The 16,424-nt window shown below is 40.2% G+C and overlaps 2 non-coding genes across 2 annotated transcripts; both read right to left on the reverse strand.

The window, feature by feature from the left end:
• Positions 1 to 1,151: 1,151 nt before the first annotated feature.
• TRNAR-UCG (transfer RNA arginine (anticodon UCG)) lies at positions 1,152 to 1,224 on the reverse strand. Its single transcript has one exon. It is a non-coding gene; the product is annotated as a tRNA-Arg (tRNA).
• Positions 1,225 to 12,975: 11,751 nt separating this feature from the next.
• Positions 12,976 to 13,049, reverse strand: TRNAT-UGU (transfer RNA threonine (anticodon UGU)). Its single transcript has one exon. It is a non-coding gene; the product is annotated as a tRNA-Thr (tRNA).
• Between the last annotated feature and the right edge of the window lie 3,375 nt (positions 13,050 to 16,424).

The raw sequence follows: 16,424 nt of genomic DNA on the forward strand, positions 1-16,424 counted from the left end.
AAAATCTTATTATGCCCTTCTGCAAGAGTTATTGTGGGTCTTCCCCTTTTTCTATACTGTGGAAAAGTTTGTGACTCATTAGATTTATTTCTTCTTTGAATGCTTTGAAGAAATTGCCTATTTAAGTGACTAACTGACCAAACAAAAAACCAAACCCGTTGCCATCTGGCTCCTAGCGACTAAGGGACAGGGGATGGAATTTTCTCAGTAGGAAGAGTTTTGACAATAAATTCAATTTATCTAACAGTTTGAGACTATTCATACTTGCTATTCGTTCATGAATCTAATAAGTTTCATTGTTCTAATAATTTTTCCATTTCATCTAAATATTCTAATATATTTAGCCAGATTCTGTCGTCTTTTGCAGAAGCTTCTCCCTCTTGGTCCTAATGTTTGCCTGCCTCGTTCCTTCTCATGGTTTCAGGTCTCAATTTAAACTTTGGTTTGTCAGATATGGCTGATAGTGCAACTAATTCACCCCGCGACGCGACGTGTGGGGAGAACCCGGGAGGTTCTTGTCGCAGAGGCTACGAGAAAGACCGGACAGTATCCCTGTCGACATCCACCTGAATCAGGATCGGATTCCATAACGTTGTGTTTCTCTAGCTCCTTTAAAATGTGGGAAGTTTTCCAATCGAAAGGGGGCGACGTTAAACTGACAAAAATAAATTAACTCCCAATGCAGACATTTTTTGTGTGTGTTTCAGCGGGACAAACGTTTAATTTCTCCAAGCGTCTACTATGGACAAAAGGAAAACGGAGGGTCGTCACAGGCTCAGATCAACAAGATGCTCTCGTGCTGCCGGACCAGACAAATAGAACTTCTAAACTTCTCGTACCCTGCCTCTCCCAGGCACCCAGCCCGCTGAAAGAGGGTCCACAAAGACCAAGAAACCTCATACATCTGTGTGCTTACCTGGCCGTGAGCTTCGTACAAGTGGGTGGAAGATGCAAGCGCCAACTGCTCCTCTTTTGGATCAGACAGATCCCAGAGGAGATCCCTTTGACACATCATCCTGTTTCCCACTGGGACGCCTGCAGAGACTTCAGGTTCTCTTTCCGAAAGCGCTCGGATGCTGTAACTTGAGGATATGGAGTTCTGAGCAGCCCACCCTGGGAAATGGGGACGAGGGAGTGTAAAAAACGGCACGCAACCACGAAGGGATTCGAACCCTCAATCTTCTGATCCGAAGTCAGACGCCTTATCCATTAGGCCACGTGGTCACACCGCCCAAAAATGGGAAAAACTGTATACAGTAGTTAAGAGTCTGAGCTATTCGTCTGGATTTTTTCTTGTAATCTTAACAAAATTACACGATTGTCACTATTCACTTCAAAGATGGTGCTATTAACACAAAAGCTAAGTAACTTCTCCAATGTCACACAGTAACAGGCTGACGAGAAATACGAATTCCAATTTTCTCCACAATCCTGCCCTTAACTTGACACCAAACTTCCTTTCTGAACAAACTTTTACACTTGTGCTGCTGGACCTCTCTCAGCGGGTAGTATTAGGCTGTAAAGCGAAAAAAGAAAAGGACTGAATGTTCCTCTGTAATCCGGGCTACAAACGCTCAGTTTGCCATCAGAATGAAGACAAAGTCAGAACTGAGACCCCCGTGGGAGTACATGAAAATCATCGTGAAGTGGACGAGAAGAGACCACCCCCCGCCCCCCGCAATCCTCTCAGCGCGGCGTCCATTCCTGCCTCGACGGATTTAACGAGGATTCAGTCGAGGGCTTCCTCCCAGGCCTGCCACCTCCTGGAAACTACGAAGAATAGACCACACTGAGTGCCCTCCTGAGGCACGTTTGTAAAAAGCCCAAGAATGTACCAGCCACTCAGCAATTAGAAAATGTCTCTCCAGCTGTGCAGCCACCAGTTGTGACGATGTGTGGATCTGACTTCAGGCTAGACATTTTGGGGATTTGATTCACTCTGTGGTGGTTGTTTTCTTTCCAGCTAATCATTTTCCCGAGGCACAACCACCCCATCTCACCGGATCCTAACCTCTTGCTAATGGTGGTGTCCGCCGAAGAAGCAATTGGGTGGGAAGGAGAGCTGAGGCCTGGTCCCTGTGAACACCACCTGCTGTAGACCCGCTCCCTGGGTGTGGTAGACAAGATGGAAGCAACATTTGTGGAATAATTCATCATTCTCCACTGATTTGAAATACTGAATATATCGTGTACTGAATTCCTGCAAAGGTTGTGTTTAATATCCGGATTTTCTATTCCATTACACTGATTTTCTTTGATCTTTGGACATTATATTCTGGTACATTGTTATTTTGCATTAACGTATGTCTTCAGTTGCCCAGGAAGGAATGTTTGGAGTGCTTCACAATCACTAGTTTGACTGTATGTCAATTACTGGTTTTGTGATTTTACTCAAGCTTGCTTTGGTTTACAATGTGAAGTGAGAGAATCCAGTGCACCTTGTTGTGAGATTACAAGTCTCCGTAAATGGGCAACTGATTGTTCCCTGTTACGAGTTAGTGTTAAATAATGACATTGTTCCTTTTTTTAAAATGTTCAATTACACATGTAAATCATATGTGTTGTAACAATTCAAATAATACAGAAAGTTATGAGTTACCAGCTATTATTTTTTCTAAATTGATTGCTTAAAATTGATTTATAGACATATGCTCTGTCACTGCTAATTTTAGTAGCATCAGTGGGAAGGAAGATCACTTTCTGGTTCTGCCACTTTTTACTGTATTAAACTTTCTAACAGCCTATGAAGAAGAAAACCACTTTAGAGGATTATCACTGACTGTTTGGCTGGTTATAAGGTAGTGAGTGCGGTACACCCCACTTTCCTGCTAACTTCTTCCACTAACCAAGATCCTTTAAGAGAAATACTACAAGTGAGTGGGTAGTAGATGAGGGGAGGGAGCAGGTAAGACGGAAGTTAGCTACAGTGAAATAGGTGTTCTCAAAGAGGTGAGTCTGGGAAATAAGGTAAATTCACATGAAAATTTTAATTGAGAAAGAATAATATTGTCTAAGATTAAAAAACCACCAAACCCATTACCATAGCAACCCTATAGGGCAGGTTAGAACCGTCTCATAGGGTTTCCAAGGAGCAGTTGGTAGATATGAACTGCCAACTTTATGGTTAGCAGCCAGCTCTTAAGCACTGCACCACCAGGGCTCCTGTCTGAGATCAGAGCCCTCGTGGTACAGTGGTTAAGAGCTCAGCTGCTAACCAAAAGGTCTAAGATTAGGAGGGGTTAAAGCTTGGTTACTGGTAGAGTTATTTTCCCTTTTCTCAGTGACCTAATTTGACTAATAGACTCTGGAAAAAGTGACAATGTTCCAGTTTTAAGATTAGACTTAAGAGGCCTTGTGAACTTCTACTCTCTCTCTTGAAACCCTACTATTTCCATGGAAGCAAACCCTATCTAGCCAGCTGAAAGATAAAATATTATGTGGAGCAGATTTCATTGAATCAATAGAAACATACTATCCGATTATATCATGTCTAATGATGCTAAGATTAATCTATGATGATGGCCATTTTCGATGGTGCTTGTCCAACTTGGTTTTAAGACATCTTGCCACCAAAGGCGAGCGTTTGGAGAGACAGTTTAGGAGTGAAGAACTGAACATTCTTGTGGTTGGTGTTGCAATAGCAACCCTCCTCCAGGTAGAGATACTGGAAAGGTAGTTTGACATTGGTGGGGCCCCCAGCAAGAGGAGCTGACTATGATTCCACAGGTTTCTGATCAGTGTTTTATGTCGAGGAATTCTGTGAATGTTTAAGGTATTCATTCCATAGATAGATGTCTAAATCTCATTCCTATGGAATAACAAAAGCCCCTAGAGAGACTAAATTACTAATCACTCACAGAATTATTTTGGCTATAGGAAATTATTTTGTGTTTTGCCTGCATAGAATTGTTTTCATAAATATATGAAGTCTTTATCTAAATTTGGCTTTTGCTAGAATTATAAAATTGATAGCTTATATCTTTAAGGGATTATTATAATCCTGAGTGGCCAGTGGGATCTTTTGGGCTCCTCAGAGAATGTGACTGCTTATCACAGCACCTCTAAGAATCAAGGTTAACTGGTTGGAGCAATTTGTCATTTGTCATGCTATGAAAACATTTAGTTTGAAACAAATAAATCTATCTCTCAAGAGGACCGTAACATTTTACACATTTATGCATTTGGGTACAAAGCATGCAACTATTTAGAAATATGGAACTAATTAACTAGAGATGATTTGAATTTACAGTGGCCTCCACAGGGCTTTTTGATAGGACCAAATCTATTTTAGACAAGACCTAGAACCAAAAATAGTTCTGGTGGGGCAGTGGTTAAGAGCTCAGGCTGCTAACCAAAATATCGGCAGTTTGAATCCACCAGCTGCTCCTTGGAAACTCTATAGGGCAGTTCTATTCTGGCTGACAGGGTGGCTGTGGGTCAAAATCGACTTGACGGCAACACGTTTTGGTTTGGTTTAGAACCAAAAATGGCCTCAAATAAGTAGACTGCCTTTTTTGATTGGTATAAATTCTCAAAGAGATAATATAAATCTTGAGTTGATTCCCTTACAGGTAACATCCAAAATTAGGAACAAAGCTCTTTTCTTGCCCTACTAGTCCCTTATGACTCCTTCTGCTTATCTGTGCAGCTGCCTTTCTTAAGACAGCCACCACCTTTATTAATGACTTCAAATCTGATTTTAACTCTAAAACTGTGAGTGTTACTATGATTTTTCTTTTAAGGTAATCTCTATCGTTTAAGCTAATCTCAAAAACCTATCAGTTTCTGAGCCCTGGCAAACAAGGCAGTAAAAATTTTTTTTCCACATTAATAAACTATACCGGTCATCTTGGTTAACTAGTGCTGCTATAACAGAAATACCATAGATGGATGGCTTCAATAAATAAAAGGTTATTCTCTCACGGTTTAGTAAGTAGGCTAGAAGCCCAAACTCAGGGTGTCAGCTCCAGGGGAAAGCTTTCTCTCTCTTTTGCCTCTGGGGTAAGGTCCTTGTCATCAATCTTCCCCTGCTCTAGAAGCTTCTCGGAGCAGGAACCGGGTCCACAGGACACACTCTACTCCCGGTGCTGCTTTCTTGGTGGCATGAGGTTTCCATGTCTCTGCTCGATTCTCTCTTTTATATCTCAAAAGAGATTGACTTCAGACAAAACCTTGTCTTGCAGATTGAGTCCTGCCTCCTTAACATCATAGAGGTAGGATTTACAACCCATAGGAAAATTACATCAGATGACAAAATGGTGGACAATCACACAATACTGGGAATCATGGTCTAACCAAGCTGACACACATTTTTGGGGGACACAATTCAATCCATAGCACCAGCTCTCAGGGATCTGTCCCTTAATGTCCCATGAGAACACTTCCCAAAGAGAGGAAAACTCACACTTTAAAGCCTTGATCCAAGAGTGAATTATAAGATAATGTAGACTATTTACCCAGTCTGTCAACCCTCAAAAATTTATGGAAAGTTTGAAATGGTGTATCTTTGGCTATGTATATTTTCACCAAAAAAAAAAGGTTGAGAAAGGAGAGGGTTGACATGTCGTGGGGTTGTTAACCAATGTCTTAAAACAATATGTGTACTACTGTTTAATGAGAAACTATTTGTTCTGTAAACCTTCACCTGAAGTACAATTAAAAAAAAAAATCTTGCAAAAAAAAAGAAAAAATTTAGGGGAAGAGTTGTATCAGTATGTGAAATGTATAATCCCAGCCAGCCAGTTGTATAGCAACTCTGTCAACTAATAGTGGTTCTGCTTAGTTTATTAAATAATGTGTAAATCCAAGACGGTATTTACAAAATAGAGAAAAGGAGGTCCCGGTAACGACCACTGGTCTAGCATATGCTAAATCAGTCTGCATGTACATGGTAAAAGAAATTCATACACCTTCCCCGAGTAGATTAAGTCAAGACACCTTCTAAAGAAAATCCTAAAGATCCAGACAAAGTTCTGGAATCACAGATCCTAGTTGAGGCATTGTGCTGCTATTTTTATTAATAGATTAGAGCATGACCTGGAAGATTAGGAAAAAAATGCTAAAATCTAATTGGATAACAGCCACCTTGAATACCCAAAATGAGGTACAGGATATGCCTGAACATTACCAATGGACTATATTAGAAGACACTTTTTGAAAAACTACTAAACAATTGTTGGCCCAAGAAGTGCAACAGCTGGGCAAAGCCCTGCAGACATAGTGCCCTCAGAGATGCTCAAATAAGTTTAAATTCAATTTTAAAACAATGAATTTCACACTCCTTCCAAACATTAGAAACAATTTTGTCATTAGAAGAAAAGAGTTCTCAAATAGTGACATGACATTAACCAAAATCAGGTTCTGGGATATTTTCCAACAGAAAATTATTTTTCAAAATGATTAACTCCCACCTGCACACACACACACACACACACACACACGCACGCACAGGGGGAAAAAAATTGAAAAGGATATGATAGACTTTTAGTTAATGGGTGGAGTCTTGGTTACTGAGACTAAAAATAAAAGATATGCAAATAGTTTCAGGCAAGCTTTAGGAAACATTTGCTTTGTCTTTTAACCAAGTTTCAAAAGTTAAGGTTCTTTAAAAATAACTACAGCAATTAAAAACAACAACAACAAAAACAGGAGCACTGAGGGCTCAGTGGTTAAGAGCTCGGCTGCTAACCAAAAGCTTGGCAGTTTGAATCCACCAGCTGCTCCTCGGAAACTCTACAGGGCAGTTCAACACTGTCCTATAAAGCCCCTATATGAGTATATAAAATTTCAGTCACTTACTACTTCTACCTTGGTAAATACTTGGACTAACTTTTTAAAATTTGATTTAAAAGGCAGTTATATTTCCTTCCCTTGATTTTATCACCATGTGGGATATAAGGCAAACAATATTTTGGTTCATACAAGTTTTGAATGGAAACCTCCTCAATTCTTATGCTTGTCTAACAGATCAGATAAGTGTTCCTGACTTAAATTATATTTCAGGCAAGCTACAAATAAGGTGCGCTCACAGAATTAATCCATTAATATATTAGTAAAATTTCAGTGTCGCTTTTTTATAGGATTTTAATACCAGTTAGGATTGTGATGTTTTTAATAATATTATTTTAGCACCTCAGGCTAATAATAAATTGAGATATTTAATAGGTGATCTTCAATTAACAACAAAAATATTCTTCAAAAAATTAAAAATGAATAGTGCAAAGATAGAAAAAGTACTTGCCAGCACACATTTTTTTCTTACGTTCTCTTGTCTATATGTAAATCATTTGTTCTTCATAACATTAAAATTGAGGGTAAAATCCAAGCATTAAAAACAGAGTCTTACAGTATGCTTGGTAAGATTAATTATATTTTAAAAGGTAAAGTTTAAAACTTACGTGTTATGACCTATCATTATTTATTTTATTGGTGCATTGGGTAAGAGTTTTGCTGCTAACCAAAAGGTTGGCATTTCGAATCCACCAGCTGCTCCTTGGAAACCCTGTGGGGGCAGTTCTACTCTGTCCTATAGGGTCGCTATGAGTCAGAATTCACTGGACGGCAATAGGTTTTTTTTTTTTTTTTTTTTTTAGTGTATGTTATTAAAATACTTACAAATAAAGTATATTACAAGATATTTTATAAGTTTGTGGATAAGAGCTAGAAGAGAGCTGTTGACTCAAAATAAAGATGTCATTGAGTATTGTTTTCTGCTGTTCTATACATGCCAAGGTTTTTGTCCCAACTGATCTGAATGTGTACTCCCAAAAGGAACAGTCACTTCAATTTGTTGTGTTGCTCTGTGCATTTTATAACCATGTTGTTGTTAGTTGTCATCAAGTCAGCTCAACTCAAGGTGACCTTATGTATAACTGAACGAAATGTTGCCTGGTCCAGTGCTGTCTTCATAATCATTGCCATGTTTGAGTCCATTGTTGTGGCTATTGTGTTGATCCATCTCATTGAGGGTTACCCTCATTTTTGCTGACCCTCTACCAAACATAATGTCATTTTCTAGAAGCTGATCTTTCCTGATGGTGTGTCCAAAGTAAGCAAGTTAAAATCTCACCATCCTTGCTTCTAAGGGGCATTCTAGTTGCATTTACAACCATAGAGCTAAACAATTAGAATAGTAAGGGGTTCCTCATATTCAGAGAAGCTGAAGATCCTGAGGTTAGTTACGTTATATTTTAAATATAAAAAGTATGTGTACACTCATTATTAACTCAGCCAAGACTGTCTTATTTTTGTTCTTAGACATCTGTGCTGTTATCTGACATCTTTTTCTCAGGTTGCTTTTATCCAGGATCAGGCCAATAAAGTGTCTTAGGTGTCTGTCTTAAGAAAGGTAGCTGTACAGATAGCAGAGGGAGTCACAGGGGACTGGTAGGGAAAGAAAAGTGCCGGCTCCTAATTTTGTCTCTAAAGACCAATAAGGTGTCTTTTACACTCAAACCATTTTGGGTGCTACCTAGACAGCCAGTTAATAACACCTAAGTCTTGCTCCCTCTCCTTCTAATCCACATCAATGGCACTCAGAAACAATGGGTTGGTGCTAGAAATATCTACTGAAGATTGGAATGCTCCATATTTTCTAAATTAGTTCAACAGTAGTGTATTGACTGCGCTGCTTATTGGACTCAGAACATGGGGAATGTTATCAACTTATAAAGAGAAGTGTCATTGATATGTATATTATTCGGTGACCATATCCCATTTCATGATCAATAGACGTATACTTATATTCACGTACATACCATTTCAGAATCATTAGAAATATACTTTGGACTTGTTATCAGGAGGTACCAGTCTCTGGAGAAGGACATCATGCTTGGTAAAGTAGAGGGTCAGCAAAAAAGAGGAGACCCAAAACGAGATGGATTGACACAGTGGCTGCAGCAATAGGCTCAAATATAGCAACGATTGTGAGGATGGCACATGACTGGGCAGCGTTTTGTTCTGTTGTCCATGGGGTTGCTATGAGCTGGAACTGACTCCACAGCACCTAACAGCAACAACAGAAACATACTTATATTCATACTTCTGTCAGTTCAGAGTAGGAGAAAAATGTAGAACAGAGTTCAAATTCACGTAAATAAACCAGACGTAATGGTCTGACAGAGACTGGAGGAATCCCCCAAACTATGGCCCCTGGATGCTCTGTTAACCCAGAACTGAAACCATTCCCGAAGCCCACTCTTCAGACAAGATTAGACAGGACTATAAAACCAAAAACAATACACGTGAGGAATGTGCTTCTTAGTTCAATCAGATATACGAGACCAAAATGGGCAGCTCCTGTCCAAAAGCAGAATGAGAAGGCAGCAAGGGACAGACACTGGTCGAATGGACACAGGGAACCCCAGTGTGGAAAGGGGGAATGTGCCGTCACATTGTGGGGATTGCAACCAATGTCACAAAACAATATGTGTATAAATTTTTGAATGAGAAATTAAAAAAAAAAAAGAAAAGGTTAAACTGAAAAACTGTCAGTTGGCATCAGTGGTGACTTACATTTTACAGAATGAATTGCAATACACTGGAAATTCATATTGTCCATAATATGTTGGTCCCTTCAAGGTAATCATCAATTGAGACATTTGTTAGAAACAAATAACTCAAAACACCATTAACAGTTTGTTATGCAGTTTTAATAGTCAATTTGCAAATTGGGCAGCACATTATTTACTGAGTAAATCAATGCTCTAATTGGAAATTTGAAGGCACTATATATATAAGTTCATCAAGAACTTTGAACAAAGAAATTTTGATTGGTTGATGAGTATGTCAGAATAGCAGCTGGTGGCTTCAAACTGCCAACCTTTTGGTTAGTAGCCAAGCTCTTAACCACTGAACCCCACCAGAGCTCCAGTATATGCTTAAATGTTATCAAAGTTTAAATATAAACCTTGCTAAGACCATCACAAGATCAGTGAGCAATGGTTCCAAGACCGCTGGAGTCTTGGAAACAGGACATGTTCATTAATCTGTCTTCTGAGAGAATAAGTTTCAAGTGTTTCAGTGAGCGTGACCACCTAGATACAATTATGTGAAACAAGACAAGCTACTTTTAAAGGTTAGAGTTTAAAGCATAGCTACAGGCATTAAAAAATTATATATATATCTATGATTATACAGGAGCCCTGGCGACTCAGTAGCTAAGAGCTACTAAGTGCTAGCCAAAAGACGGGCAGTTCCAATCCACTATCCGCTACTTGGAAACCCTATGGGGCAATTTTACTCTGTCCTGTAGGGTCACTATGAGTGGAATTGACTCCACCGCAACAAGTTTGATTTTTGGGGGGTTACGATCACACAGGGAGCCCTGGCAGCAAAGCAGTTAAGTCGGCGGTTTGAACCAGCCTCTCCACAGGAGAAGGATGTGGAAGTTGGCTTCGGTAAAGATTATAGCCTTGGAAATCCTATTGGGCAGTTCTCTGTCCTATAGGATCACTATGAGTTGCAATGGAGTTGATGACAACAGGTAATGATTATACAGCACATAGGTTTCTAGCGTTTAATAAGATGACCTTTAGTGTCATGGGTAAAAAGAATTCTCTCTGTTCTCAGAAAGCAAAATTTATAATTTTATTTCATACCTTGGATTAGGAACAGTAATCGCATTTGCTTATATTTCACACTAGAAGATTCTGATTTCCTCCATTCTGGTATTGTAAGTTACTAGAACAAATTGATGAGAGTCATTGAGTCTTACCATGAACAGGTTTCTGCTCTCTCCTCATACTTGTGTAAAGATGCCTGCCTGGTACAGGTCAGAAACTAAGTTTCTGGTAGAAAAATCAAAGAAACGAAAGTCTTGGAAAGGACTATACCAGGAATTCATAACTATTTATACTATAGGGAAAAGATTCACAGTACTATATTCTATTTAAATTTTAAGAAATAGGACATTAAGATCCAGCTATTCCTATATTCCTACTCACTCTCCAGAAGAAGTTACTACCCTCTAATCCCTTTTTATGCTTTTTTCCCATGTTTTCTGCTTTACTAAATATGTATGTATCCAAAACAATATAGAGTTTTGTGTTTTTAAGTGTACAGAAATGAAATCATATTAGATGAATTATTCTGTGACTTGCTGTTTTTCATTCAAAGATTAGAAGCATGGGGATACCACCCTAATCTGACGCATCATTCGTTCATTCCATTCATTGAACAAACATGACTCCAGCCGCAGACAGCCATGCAGCTCCTGACATTGGCTGAGTCCTGGGGAGAGAATGGAATTCGGAGCCAAGTACAGGATGGCCACAGTGGCCTATGCCGCTCTTTGCATTCTGAACCCCTGTGAAAGGAATATTTCAGGCCAGGAATGTATGAATTCTGCCTCTAAGGAGTGGGGACTAGTGCGAGGCCAGGCCGAGAAGATGGCGGCAGCTAGAGAGCTCAGCCACAGAGAGGGGGCGTGGTGGGCCTCAAGTGTCGCAGTGCACAGCCAGTTTGCGAAGGAGGAGTTTGCGTCCCTGTGTTCGTATGCTTTTCACCCTACCCTCACTCTGCGCCCTGATACTCGTGGCCATTCTCTCCCGATGGATTCCACTTCTAAGTCAACTCGGTGTTCTTAGAGGGCCCCGGTAGCGCAGTGGTTAAGAGCTCAGTTGTGAAGCAAAAGGTCAGCAGTTCGAATCTTGGTTTTTCTTTTTTTTTTTTTAGAGGACAGGGTTGGAGATGGAGAGTGAGGGAAGCTCTATATCAGTGTGCAGATGATGGTAGAACAGTGAATTTCATTTTAGAACGTGCCAATTTAAAAGTTAGACTACCGGGTGAGGGTAACGATGCGAGGTTGGGGCAGAGGAAAGAGGCGGGGCAGAAACCAAAAACTACCCAGCAGGAAAGAGGTTACTGCAGATCATAGTTGAGGGTTCGTTATTTTTCAACGATTAAAACAGTAAAGTGCCTCAGAAAGCCCCAAAGCCACACCGAGTAAAGGAACTTTCGTGAATGGCAGACCCTGGTCCACCACCTGCCCGCGGGTAACTCCCCCCGACTAAGCAGGAGGAGAAATGGCTGCAAGAGGAGATGGTGGGAAGGGGAAGGGGGAGCGAGGAGAGACGGCATCACGTGTCGCTTCATTCTTCATTTCGATTGGTGGAGGGACATCTCCGCGTGTCTGGAAGATCGGATCTCGTTTTTCTCCAGGCTGCCCTTTAAGTTTTACTATCTTGAGAATAGCAGGCTGTAACCACCTAGAATTTGAGTTGTCGTTCCTGGTAGAAAATACTTTGCTGAACCAAAACACTTTAAAGTGGACCCTGAGAATAAGAAACACGGGGACACAACCCTAATCTGAGGCATCATTCGTTCATTCCATCTTTATTTATTCACTGAACAAACATGACTGAGAACTTCTCTCTCGTACCAGGCACGACCGAAGCACAACACTGTCTGTAAGGGCGTCCTCTAAGGTGGGGACCAGAGAGAGGGAAAAGAGTCAGTACGCCCTAGGCAGTGGACTGCTCTGTCTTGTCAACACAGAAGCTCTAGAATTGTCTCCAAAACACCCTGCGTCTCTTAATAATCAATCATTGACCCATGGTTGAGTCATAAAACCTTAGTTCCAGAAAAATCTCAAAAACAGTTATAGTATTTGTTCTTGATTAAGCTTGAGTCGCAGTTTGAAGCAACAATTAAATGTCAGATCGCTGCCGCAAGTAACCGGTTATAATTTGGAGAGGTTTCATGCCCACCCCATCCCCGCGCCCTGGGCAGTCTGAATTCACCTGGAGATCCTGCCTGTGACAATGATCCCATAAAGTGGGTTGGGGCAGATTAACTTCCCCAGGAAACTATCTTAGCCCTTATTTCCATGAGGAAAAGCGAGTTACCGAGGTTTAAACTTGTTTCTTTGAGTCCTGTGTCTTTGCCTGGGGCGGGAAGTAGCGACGCTGTGGTGCTGTAATCAAGACGTTTTCATCGCTTCTTAGTAGTAGAGAAATGTTCCCTAAAAAGCCACAAAGGCCCCACTGGGATTCGAACCCAGGATCTCCTGTTTACAAGACAGGCGCTTTGACCAACTAAGCCATGGAGCCAAGTAATACGTTGGGTTCTAACAGTATCTTTTATTTACTTTCTAATGATAAAGGTTTCGCTATTCTAGTCAATATTTTCTTTGTGTGTGGGTTTTCTTTTTAATATACTATTAAAATTGTTTAACAGGAATCCGATTTCAACTTCTTACCAATCATTGTAGTACGTACTTGGAAGGATCTTGAAAAGACTTAGAAACAATCTACCACTGAGATGCTTAAGACCCCCACTCCTTTTTCTTACCTATCAGAAAAGGGCCACCGAGGTCCTCATTTCTCTCTCAGTGCCTTCATTCCTAGTGTCCCACGAGATTCCTGCCCTCACGACCCTCCAGCCCCAGAGAGCCATGCAGCTCCAGCTAAGTCCTAGGGAGAGAATGGGATTCGGCGACAAGTGCATGATAGCCACAGTGGCCTATGGAGGAATCCTGCCCTTTGAGTTCTGAATCCCTGTGAAGGGAATATTTGAGGCGGGGAATGTATGGATTCCTGCGAGCTGACCTCTTCGGGGTGTATTCACCCTACCCTTAATTTCCAACTTCATCCCTTGTACAGAGCCGATGGCAGAATCTTTTTTTTTTTTTTAATCATCTTTAAACTTTAGAAAATCTTTACTAAATATATATTTAAACTCTAATTTATCATTTTCATGCTAAAACCTTCTCTCCTTATTGTCCCAATGATTAGGAGAGGACTCCTTACCCAAGTCAGTTAACATATAAAAAGGGAATATTTTCAGAATTAGACATGGGAAGATGTCTCCCCCGAACACACAAACACCTTTAAAACAACAACAACAATAATAATAATAAACTTTTAAAGTGATCCCTGGTGTGGGTTTTCTTTATATTTTTACCAGATAATATCTCGAATTTATGTTGTTCAGTTTTTCACACTTTTAAAACTTTTCATAAAGTCTTTTTTTTTAATGAATGGAATAATACTTCTGTATTTTTCTGCAATTTGGCTTTTTCTTTCAACATTATATTCTTAAAAGTAATCTATGTTAATGTGTGTAACTGTAGGTCACTCATTTTTAAAGTCAACGTTATTGACGTATGATTTATGTACAATAAAAGGCACCCATTTTAATTATATAGTTCAATGAGTTTTGGTTATCTGTACGTAACATTTTTTACTAGTTAAGCTAAACTTGTTTGGTTTTAAGAAGACTTCCAGAACATTCTTGGTTTAAGGTTTAAAGATGATCTCAGGGCAATAGTTTCAGGGGTTCATCCAACCTTCATGGCTCCAGGATGTCTGGAGTCCATGAGAATTTGAAATTCTGTTCTACATTCCCCTCCCCCCGCTTTTGATCAGGCTTCTTCTATGGAATTTTTGATCAAAATATATTCAGTAAATGGTCCAGTTCTGGTCTCTTGGCAAATAAGGCAGTTGTTCGTGGAGTCAATTAGCCACATATTCCATACCCTCCTCCTATTCCTGACTCTCCTTGCCCCTCTGTTGTTCCTGGTGAATAGAGATCAATTGTTGTGCCTTGGATGGCCATTTGCAAGGTTTTAAGATCCCGTGCACTATGCATTGAACTAGGAGGTAGAACAGAGGCACTAAACATTTTCTTAGGCCAATTAACTGGGATGTCCCATGAAACCATGACCCTAAACGTCCAAACCAAGAAACAAAATCACATAAGGTTTCTGGGTGTACATAATCAGCGTCAGCAGCTACTCTTTCTTTTTTTTTTTTGGTCATTGTTGTAAATATAACTGTCTCAGTTATCTAGTGCTGCTATAACAGAAATACCACAAGTGGATGGCTTTAACAAACAGGTGTTTATTCTCTCACAGATAGGGGGCTAAAAGTCTGAATTCAGGGTGCCAGCTTCCAGGGAAGGCTTTCTTTCTCTGTCAGTTCTGGGGGAAAGTCCTTGTAATCAATTTTCCCTGGTGTAGGAGCTTGTCAGCGCAGGGACCCTAGGTCCAAAGGTTGCGCTCTCCTCCCGGTGCTTCCTTCTTGGTGGCATGAGTTCCCTCTCCTCTCTGCTTGATTCTCTCTTTTATATCTCAAAAGAGATTGACTCAAAATACAATTTAATCCTGTAGATTGAGTCCTGCCTCCGGTCTTACCTTATTAACATCATAGAGGTTAGGATTTATAACACGTAGGGCAGTCACATCAGATCACAAAATGGTGGATAACCACACAATACTGGGAATCATGGCCTAGTCAAGTTGATACACATTTTTGGGGGACACAATTCAATCCACAAAATATCTATCACACAACTTCTGCCAATTCAACTTTTTACAGGTGTACAATTTATTGACAACAATTACAATCATCTGCTGTGCAAATCTATCCTTAATTAACACGATATTTCATCACTGTTGACCCACCCCTCTTTCCCCCTTCCTATCACCCTTGGTACCCACTAATAAACTTTGTTCTCTATACATTTGTCTTTTTATATAAGTGGAGTCATACAATCTTTGTCCTTTTGTGAGTGACTGATTTCACTCAATATCATGTCTTCCAGCTCCGTCCATATTGCAGCATGTATCAAGACTTCATTTCTCCCACTGGTTGAGTAGTATTTCATTGTATGTATGTATGTACCACATTTTGTTTATCCATTCATCTGTTGATGGGCATTTAAGTTGTTTCCACCCTTTGGCTGTTGTGAGCAGTGCTGCAATGAACATTGGTGTTTGAGTCTCTGCTTTCAAGTCTTTTGGGTATATACTTAGGAGTGGAATTGCTGGGTCATACGGTAGTTCTATTTTCTTTTTTTTTGAGGAACTGCCACACTGTTTTCCACAACAGTTGTACCATTTTGCATTCCCACCAGCAATGGGTAAGAGTTCCAATTTCCCCACATCCTTGCCAACATTTGTTATTGTCTTAGTTATCTAGTGCTGCTATAACACTAATAACACAAGTTGATGGCTTTAACAAACAGAAATTTATTCTCTCACAGTCTAGGAGACTAGAAGTCGAAACTCAGGGCCCCAGCTCCAGGGGAAGACTTTCTCTCTGTCAGTTCTTGGGACAGGTCCTTGTTATCAATCTTCCCCTGGGTCTAGGAGCTTCTTAGCACAGGGACCCTGGGTCCAAAGGATGAGCTCCACTCCTGGCTCTTCTTTCTTGTTGGTAATGAGGTCCTTCTCCTCTCTGCTCATTTCTCTCTTTTATATCTCAAAAGAGATTGACTCAAGATACAGCCTAATCCTGTAGATTGTGTCCTGCCTCACTAAGATAACTGCCTCTAATTCTGCCTCATTAACATCATAGAAGTTAGGATTTACAACAAATAGGATAACTATATCAGATGACAAAATGGTGGACAATCACACAATACTGGGAATCATGGCCTAGCCAAGTTGGCACACAGTTTTGGGAGACACAATTCAGTCCATA

This window comes from Trichechus manatus, unplaced genomic scaffold (assembly GCF_000243295.1).
Source record: "Trichechus manatus latirostris isolate Lorelei unplaced genomic scaffold, TriManLat1.0 scaffold00180, whole genome shotgun sequence".
In the NCBI taxonomy this organism is placed as follows: domain Eukaryota; kingdom Metazoa; phylum Chordata; class Mammalia; order Sirenia; family Trichechidae; genus Trichechus; species Trichechus manatus.